The 9,299-nt window shown below is 41.2% G+C and overlaps 1 long non-coding RNA gene across 1 annotated transcript; it reads left to right on the forward strand.

The window, feature by feature from the left end:
* Positions 1 to 509: 509 nt before the first annotated feature.
* On the forward strand, positions 510 to 5,210 carry LOC308353061. Its single transcript, XR_013967729.1, has 3 exons — positions 510 to 783; positions 1,555 to 1,684; positions 2,795 to 5,210. It is a non-coding gene; the product is annotated as an uncharacterized lncRNA (long non-coding RNA).
* Positions 5,211 to 9,299: the final 4,089 nt, after the last annotated feature.

Here is a 9,299-nt window from a genome sequence, read left to right on the forward strand (position 1 = left end):
AAAAATTTTTAAAAATAGAATAAGAAAAAAATAAAATTAAAAAAATTTAACTTTGAGGGGTCCCTGGGTGGCTCAAAGGGTTAAAGCCTCTGCCTTCAGCTCAGGTCATGATCCCAGGGTCCTGGGATCGAGTCCCGCATGGGGCTTTCTCCTTGGCGGGGAGCCTGCTTCCTCCTCTCTCTCTCTGCCTGCCTCTCTGCCTAACTTGTGATCTCTCTCTGTAGAAAAAATAAATAAAATATTTAAAAAAATTTAACTTTGAAAGACTAAAGAATCATGGGGGGAAAAGCCATGAATTCTATGTACTGCATTCCCCTAGGTCTGAAGTTCCACAGTTCTCATTTATCAGTGAACTTGGTCTTGGCTTGATGTTCTTGTTTATCTTCTGGGGGAGGGGCCTATTGCTGTGATTCTCAAATGTCTTTGCCCGAGGTGGAATTGCACCGCCCTTGCCAGGGGCCAGGGTAAGCAATCTGCTCAGGTTCGCTCTCGGGTAGCTTTTGCTTCCTGAACACTTTCCGTACAGCTTTGGAGGACAGGAATGAAAATAGCAGCCTCCTAATCTCCAGCCCTGTAGGAGCTGAGAGCTTAGGCCCCACTCCTCAGTGCACCCTCAGAGAAAAGCAGTCAATCCCTCCTGTCTCCCTGGTCTCCGGCTGCACTCCAAGTTCACCTGGACTGTGACTGATGGTTTCTATCTCTGGCGCAAGGCACCCTTTAGAGTCTCCAAACCCAGCGGATTCCTGCAGCATGCTCCCGCACTGCTCCCTCTGGGGGAGGAAGGTGAGTCTCCCCAGATCTGCCACTTGTGGGGTCCCTGAGCAGTGGCCCAACAGTACCTCAGACCACAGTTTAAGTTAACCTGAGCTGAGAGCTCACTCCTCGGCTCTGTCTCTATAGCTGGCTTCCCTACTCTGATACCTGGGAGCTCTGCCACACTCAGACACCCCCGGTCCTTTGTGACCCTGTGGGTCCTGAGACCACACTGTCCCCGCGAGGGCTCCATCACCTGCTTAGCCTCTGGAGCAACATCCCTCAGTGGAGTAGACTTCTGAAAGTTCCCCTTTTGTGCTCTGCTGTCCCACTGCTTGTGGGGAGCCGGCCCCTTCCCCCATGGTCTCTCTTCCCATATATTGCTTTGGATTCACTTCTCTGCATGTCCTACCTTCCAGAAAGGGGTCGATTTTCTGTTCTTAGAATTGCTGCTCTTCCTCTGTTCGATCTCCTGTTGAGTTTGTAGGTGTTCAGAGTGGTTTGATAATTATGTAGCTGAACTCTGGGGACCTGATGATATTTAGGTCTCCTACTCTTTTGCCATCTTGTCCTTCCCCACTGAAGCTGATTTAAAAAAAATAATAAATCACTGGTAAAAGACAAGGGAATGAGTAAAAGAGGAGGAAGTGACTAATAGTCCAGAGTGGCTAAGGAAGATTAGACAAAGGAGGTGAAGAATCTAACTGGGTTTTGAAGGTTGAATAGGAGGTTACCAAGAGGGAAGAAATTGGAACGGGAAAATGGAATGGTATTTTTATGTTTATCTGTTGCCTCCACTAGACATAAACAAAGGAACAGGAAACTGGGGAACCTGGACTATCAGCATCCGGAGAGGACCTGGCAGCGGTAAAGAGTCATCATCTCTAAATCGAGCTATTGGGAGAAACTCCAATTCAGTATGTGCCCTTGGGTAAGCCACACCAATTCTCTGGGCCTTGGTTCTTTCTTTTCTAAAATTGAAAGGCTGGAAAATAATCAAACTAACAAAATGAGGGGCTGGACTAAACCGTGGAGAAGGTAGTATTTCCAAGCATGCATGCTAAGTAATATTAATGTAATGGGGACAGCTTTATGGGCGAGCAGTCATGCTGGTGTCCAGTATGCACTCTGATTGGTCAATGCCTGGGCAGTAAAGGTTGTTAAAAGTGTGAGGCCCACCCTTGGTTATGGGTCTGCTGGAACCCCTAGGTCTGCTACTTTGAGCCATAAACCTCCTAATCCATTTTCTTGGTTGTACAGTCTATACACCAATGTCTATGAAAAACACTAGAAAATATGAAGATCCCTTTCAGAATTAACATTCTGTGAATCTGTGAGATAAATATTTGCATTTTCCAGAGGGAGAGATTCCAAACCCCCCAGGGATTATGCATGGGAAGCCACGAAAAAGACCAAATTTATTTTCTTTTGGAAATCTCAGAAAGGCAGGAAAGATGTTCATGGCAAAGGTAATTTGCAGGTAGGTGTAAGAAACTTTGGCCTTTGAAGACACATTAATGTTTTTCGCAACTGGATAATAATGATAAACATTAGAAGTGCCTCATCAAATCTGGCATAAAAATATGCTCAAGGAAAGGTGAATGAATCTGACCTTTACTAAGTGGCCACAGGGTACTAGGATTATACCCATAAACCTGTAATTCCATTGGTAAGTCTTAAGCTAGCCATTTATGTATATCTGTTGCCTCCACTAGACTCTGAGGGCTTCTTGAGCAAATACAATTTGTTTTACAGCACTTTGCAAAGTGCTTTGGATATGCTGTCCACTCAATGCAAATTTGCTCAGTTTAGTTTAATTTAGAAATAACAGTTTGGATGGAGCACTCCCTGCTTTAAAAAATTTGCAGTGCATTGGATGTGTGAATAAGGCTAATCAACTTTAATAACTATACACATTACATTTATTAACATGATAAATTATGTTTATTAATATGTAAATTATAAGGATGCTTATTAATGAACTGTACACACAATTCAGTCTTACCTTCATTAAATGCGCTTTCTTGTTTATCTTTCATAGGTCTCTCCTGTGATGTAATTTATTTTTCCTATTTGATGAAAGAGCTCTATTCTCCTTTTCAAAACCCTGGTCTTCCTCTTGCCCTCTCCATGGCTGGCACCTTTGCAGGATTCTGGGCTCAACTGGGTTTCAGGAGGACACCTCCAGGGCAGAGACTGAGATAAGTACTTCGGAAGGGATTCTTGGTAGCAGTAGTGAGGGAAGAGAGAGGAATGAGACAGGAAAGGAGGAAAACCAATCACAGGACCCACAAAGTGGCTGGTTGTGACTAGGGGCAACTGAGACTTCCACCCACCCCCATCCCAGGAACCCTCTAATGAACCACATAGATTAGGCTACAGAATTGTCCTCCTAGAAGGATCAGAGGCTGGGACTTTTATCCACCAACTTTTCTCCTCTCTTGTCTAAGGGTTGCTCATAGTGCACACTTCCAGTTTGCCCTGTATGTGGAAAACCTTGGTAACAAAAACTACCAAGAGAGAGGCAGAATCAGAAGTGGAGGTCTGTCCATCCACACACAGGAGAACTGACCCCTGGAGGTAAAGTTAAAGGCAGAAGTGAGTTAAGCCCTACAGAGGCTCTGCTAAAGTAGGTAGTCCTTCCATCATCTTGCATAACAATATAGATTATCTTTTATTTACTAATCAAGGTACATTATTGTTGATCTTTGGTCATGAACAGCTAATGTTTGGGGAGAGTCTGTCCCTCTGAGAAAGTCTCCTTTGTTATTCTCAGTCCAGGGGCTCCAAGTGGAGACTCCACTCTGGGGTCTAATAATGTCTGGGAGGGCCGGGCGGGCCAATCGCAGCATCACGTTCCCAATCAGCCAATGAGAAATAATGAGAGGTATTCTGGGACTTTCTCCTCCCCAAACTGCTTCAACACCTTTGTGCATCAGGGGCAAGCTTGTTAAAGTATGCAGCCCACAAACCTAAAGCAGAACCAGAAGTCCTAGACAAAGAGAACTTGGGTTCTGTGACATAAATTGAGGTCCTAGATAAAACTTCATAGGAAGCAAGCTCTATTTATGGATTTTTTTTTAAGATTTTATTTATTTATTTGACAGACAGGGATTACAAGGCAGAGAGGCAGGCAGAGAGAGAGAGAAGGAAGCAGGCTCCCCGCCGAGCAGAGAGCCCGATGCAGGGCTCCATCCCAAGACCCTGAGATCATGACCTGAGCCAAAGGCAGAGAGAGGCTTTAACCCACTGAGCCACCCAGGCACCCCTAGATTTATTTTTTAAATTACCCTTTTTCCATAAATCACTTTGGGTTTAGCTTTTCCATTACTTGCAACTCAAAGGATCTTGTTATATTGCCTTACTACCCCCCACCCCTACCAGTAGGCAGTGTGTCCCATGAGGGCAGAGACCTTACCTTTCTCATTCACCATTGTATAAGCAGGATATTTGCACAATGCCCAGCACATAGGTGCTTAATAAATGGTTGTTGACTTAATTCAACTTCACCTTTGAGCAGGGTAAAATATAATAAGGAAGAAAATTCTAATGTTGAAAACAGAATGTAAGAGAAGTGGAGGTCCTGGTAGAAAGTTAGGCTCAGATGTCTTAACTGAGGAGGCTTTAATGAATAGACGATTTAATGAAGGGACTATTGGTCCTTCACACAAGGACCTAGCAAGAGATGTTGGGGTATCTAGAGCCTGCAGCAGTTGGAATCCAAAACTACGCTAGGGCTAAAAGAACAAGGGGAGGAAATAGTGTCATCAGAGCTTGGGAAGAGCAGAGCTGGGGAGAAGGAACCATCCTGGGAGAGCTGGAGCTATGGAAGGAAGCTACCAGTGTCAAAACCACATTGCCCCAGGAGGTAGGAAATGGTGGAATTAATACCCTGTCCGCTATCTCCTCCACACAACTCTGGCAAAACCCAACCAGAAATCAGTCTATAAGTGAGCCTAGATAACACAATCCTTAGAGGTAGCCTCCAGGAACAAGTCAAAGAAAGGCAAGAGAATGGATCATGAGTGGTCAAATGGAGAACAACTACCACAAGTACAAAAGAAGATTTTCTTGAGATAGTAAAGAAAATGGCCACAGATATGAGGAAGGAAGTCAAATATGACAGAAACCTTCAAATCAAGAGTCAATGCTGCTGTGGTTCGCTTTCATATTTTTCCCCTTGTAGTAGGTATATTTGTCTTCATTTTTTCCAGTTGGACCTAATTATTGGCCTCATTACCCTAAATGTTGTCTTTATGTATAAAAAATATACCTGTTATAGAAATTCTCAAGCATCTATAAAAGGAGAGAGAATAATATACCATTATACCAGCCAGCTTCAACAGTTAAAAACTCATGGGCAGGGTTACCTGGCTGGCTCAGTCAAAAGTGCATGCAACTCTTGGTCTTGGGGTTGTGAGTTCAAGTCCCATATTGGGTGTAGAGATTACTTAACTAAATAAAAATTTAAAAAAAAAACAACCCTCATGGGCAATCATTCCACCTCTATAATCCCAACCATTACCCATCCCAGATTATTTTAAAGCAAATCCCAGACATCATACACACATATTTCAGTATGTACCACTAAAGACAAAGATTCTTTGAAATGTAAGTACAGTATCAGTATCACTACCACACAGATTTCACAGTTCCCTGATTGCCTCACAAAAATTGTTATGCTTTGTTTTTTGAATCAGAATCCCAATAAGATCTGTCTTAGTTCATTTGGACTAACACAGTACCATAGACTGGGTAGCCTAAACAAAAAGCTTGTACTGTTCACAGTTCTGGGGGCTGGGAAGTCCATGGTCAAAGCAGATTCAGGGTCTGTTGAGAATCCACTTCCTGATCATAGACAGCCATCTTCTTCTTATATCCTTATATGGAGGATAGGGAAAGAATCTCTCTGGGATGTTTTTTATAAGGACACTAATGCCATTGATGAGTGCCCTATCCCCAAGACCTAATCACATCCTAAAGGTCCTATTCTCCAAATACCATCACATTGGTAATTAAGGTTCAGCATATGAATTTTGAGAGGATACATTCGGTTTATTTATTGCAGTTGTTTGATATGTCTTAGGTCCCTTAATCTATAGGTTTCTCCTATTTTTTTAAATACCCTGTGACTTTTTGTTAAAGAAAAAAAGGTTAGTTGTTTCCCACAAGGCTAGATTTTCTGGTTTTGTCCCTAGGGTATCATTTAACACATTCCTTTGACCTTGACACTGATGCTTCAATTTAGAGTGTTGACCAGATTCAGGTTTGATATTGGGGGGTGGGGAGGGTAAGATAATTTCCCAGGTGGTGCCATATTCTTCCCTCAGGTAGTTCATGCTGGCTAGTTGTCTTTGCATGTATGTATGTGTTAACAATTGAGGATAACTGGCTAGATTGATTAATTTACCAGGAATTGAAAAATGGAGATACTCTACTTCTGTCATTATTCTTCATTTGTTAGCTGGTATACTTCTTCTTTTTTTTTTTCCAATATTTTATTTATTTATTAGAGAGAGAGAGAGAGAAAGAGCACCAGCAGGAGAAGGGGTAGAGCAAGAGGGAGAAGCAGGCTCCCCACTGAGCATGAAGCCCAACGCGGGGCTCAATCCCAGGACCCTGGGATCATGACCCGAGCTGAAGGCAGATACTTAACCAACTAAGCCACCCAGACACCCCTAGCTGGTACACTTTTAGAAAGAGAAACTTTCCATCATCAATTATTGGATTACCTTGTGGTACAACTAATATAAGAAAGACAAAACAAATGCTTGATTCTTTGTCCTTCACCAGTTTTTAAAATAGTGAGTTCATTCCCTGGCATCCTCCAAAGATGACCAATGTTATTTTTTTCTTTAGTGTCATTATGAGCTCATGGATTTTAAACACACTTGAAGTACTCTAATATCTTGCAGTTATTATCCTTATTAGTGTTCAAATGTCTCCATCTTTGGCCAGTGGAAGTCTCCACAAGTTCGTTCCAAGCCCTCCCCCTCTTTTTCTACTAAGTGCAGTGTCTCATAATAATAATGTATATCCTCATGTGTATTATGAGGCATTTTTTATTGAGGTAAAATTGACCTACAACATTATATTACTTGCAGTTGTATAACATAATGATTTGATATTTTTATATCTTGCAAAATAGTCACCAGATAAGTCCAGTTAATATTCATCACTATACATAATTACAGATATTTTTTCTTGTGGTAAGTTTTAAGATTTACTCTCATGGCAGCTTTCAAATATACAATACAATATTATTAACTATGGTAAATATACTTCACACTATATCTCCATGATTATTTATTTTATAGCTAGAAGTTTGTACATTTGACAGCCTTCGCCCATTTTGACCACCCCCTCCCCGCACCCTGCCTCTGGCAACCATCAATCTGTTCTCTGCATCTATGAGCTTGTTTTTTTTTTTTTTGTTTTTTTTTTTTTGGTTATTTAGATTTCCCACATGAGTGAAATCATATGGTATTTGTCTCCCTCTGACTTATTTCACTTAGCATAATGCCCTGAACATCCATACATGTTTTTGCAAATGGAACAATTTCCTTCTTTTTTCTGTCTGAATGATACTCCATTACATATGTCTCACATCTTCTTTATTCACTCATCTGTCAATGACACTTAGGTTGTTTTCATATTCCAAGTCCCTTTGATACACACTGCTAGTCCTGGTAGCTTTCTTATTATCTTGTATTATAAAGTATCCCAGCCTTCCTTTACTTTGCTTGCCCCAGACCTGAAATCAGCCATTTCTCCAAAGGGTTCTGGTGCTCATTCTAACTCATTTGAAAACAATGGCCAACCAGGTGACAATGAGGACCTGTAGTGGCCAGATTATGATCTCAAAATAACATTTTATCAGTAGATCATTGTTTCCAGGTCTTTTAAATATTGCCATGCTTAATATGGTAAATACTAAATTATGATAAATTGTAAAAAGGGGCCCAAACCCCTCCTCTTCCTGTATACAATATGTCTCTTTGCACTGTGACTTTGACACTGCTCCCATCAAGAGGTGGAATCTATTTTCTAACCTTAGAATCTGGGCTTGGCTGTGTGACTTGCCTTGGCTAATGGACCACAGTGAAGGCGAAAAAGCAGGGACTTAAAACAGCACGTGTGCAATACGGGCTTACTCACCGTAATGCTGGGAACTAGCCTGAGATGGCTTCCTTGAGGATCAAAAACCACATGGAGAGCGGCACCCACCATCCAGCCTGTCCTGGCTGAGGCCACAGATATGTGAATTATTCTAACCTACACAATCCCTCCCCAAACTAGCCATCCCAAACCAGAAGACCCACCCAACTAATCCACAGAATCATGAGAAATAAAAATGTTTGTTATTTGAAACCATTATACTCTGGGGTGGTTTGTTAAGCTGTAAAACCTTATTGATACAAAAATATGTATTTTAAAGATACAGTATATCATGGGTTCACATTAATACCTTAAGTTAAAATCCAAATCTACAGAGTTTTTATGTAAGCCTCGATCTTCTACTGAAATGTCTTTCTCCTACCTCAAAAATTCTGATTTAAAACAAACTGGACATGATTACTCATTTGTTTTATGTCAAACTACACATATAAAGGTCTTAGAATAAAACAAATACTACCTCTGTCACAGGCTGAGTTTTCTAGAAGCTGACACTGAGAAAGAGTTAGGATAGAACATAAGAAAGGTGGGGGCACAAAGCAGAATTTGGCAAACTCCACCCATGTTTACCATGACCTCCAACAATATGATTCCTGAAAACAGTTGAGGATTAATTTAATTTAATTTAATTGAAAGAGAGAGATGGAGAAGGAGTGGTGGGGAAGGGCAGAGGGAGAGAGAGAAGCAGACTTCCCACTGAGTAGGGAGCCCAATGGGGGGCTCGATCCCAGGACTCTGAGAACATGACCTGAGTCAATGGCAGACACTTAACCAACTGAGCCACCCAGGTGCCAGTCGAGGATTATTTTTATGGTTCTTAGTCTTTTGGGTTATATACCTCTAGGTATATGCGATCAAATTACTATATTTTAGAGACATTTAGACTAACGCTTCTCTCTGTAGTTATGCCATTGACTGGATCTATTTTTAAGTTCATTTGATTATATTTTAATTTTACATCTAATTTTATATTATGATTATGTGAAACATGTACATGGTTTCAAAATCAAATATATGAGCAAAACACATTTGAAGAAATCTCTCTCCCCTCCATTCTCTCCCTCCCTATAGGCAATCTACTTTTTAAATGTAATGGTTTGTCCTTCCATTATAAATATATTTTTAAAGATCTGTTTATTTATTAGAGACAGACAGAAAGAGAAAGAGGGTAGGGGCAGAGGGAGAAAGAAACTTTAGCAGACTCCTTGCTGAGCTTGGAGCCCAACATGGGGATCAATCTCACGACCCTGAGATCATGACTTTAGCTGAAGCCAAGAGTCAGATGCTCAACCCACTGAGCCACCCACGGGCCCCCTTCCATTAATTTTAATCACTTTGTTAAGTAGTTTTAAATACAATAAATTACTTTT

The sequence above is a fragment of the Martes martes genome (genome assembly GCF_963455335.1).
Source record: "Martes martes genome assembly, chromosome: 12".
Classification (NCBI taxonomy): Eukaryota; Metazoa; Chordata; class Mammalia; order Carnivora; family Mustelidae; genus Martes; species Martes martes.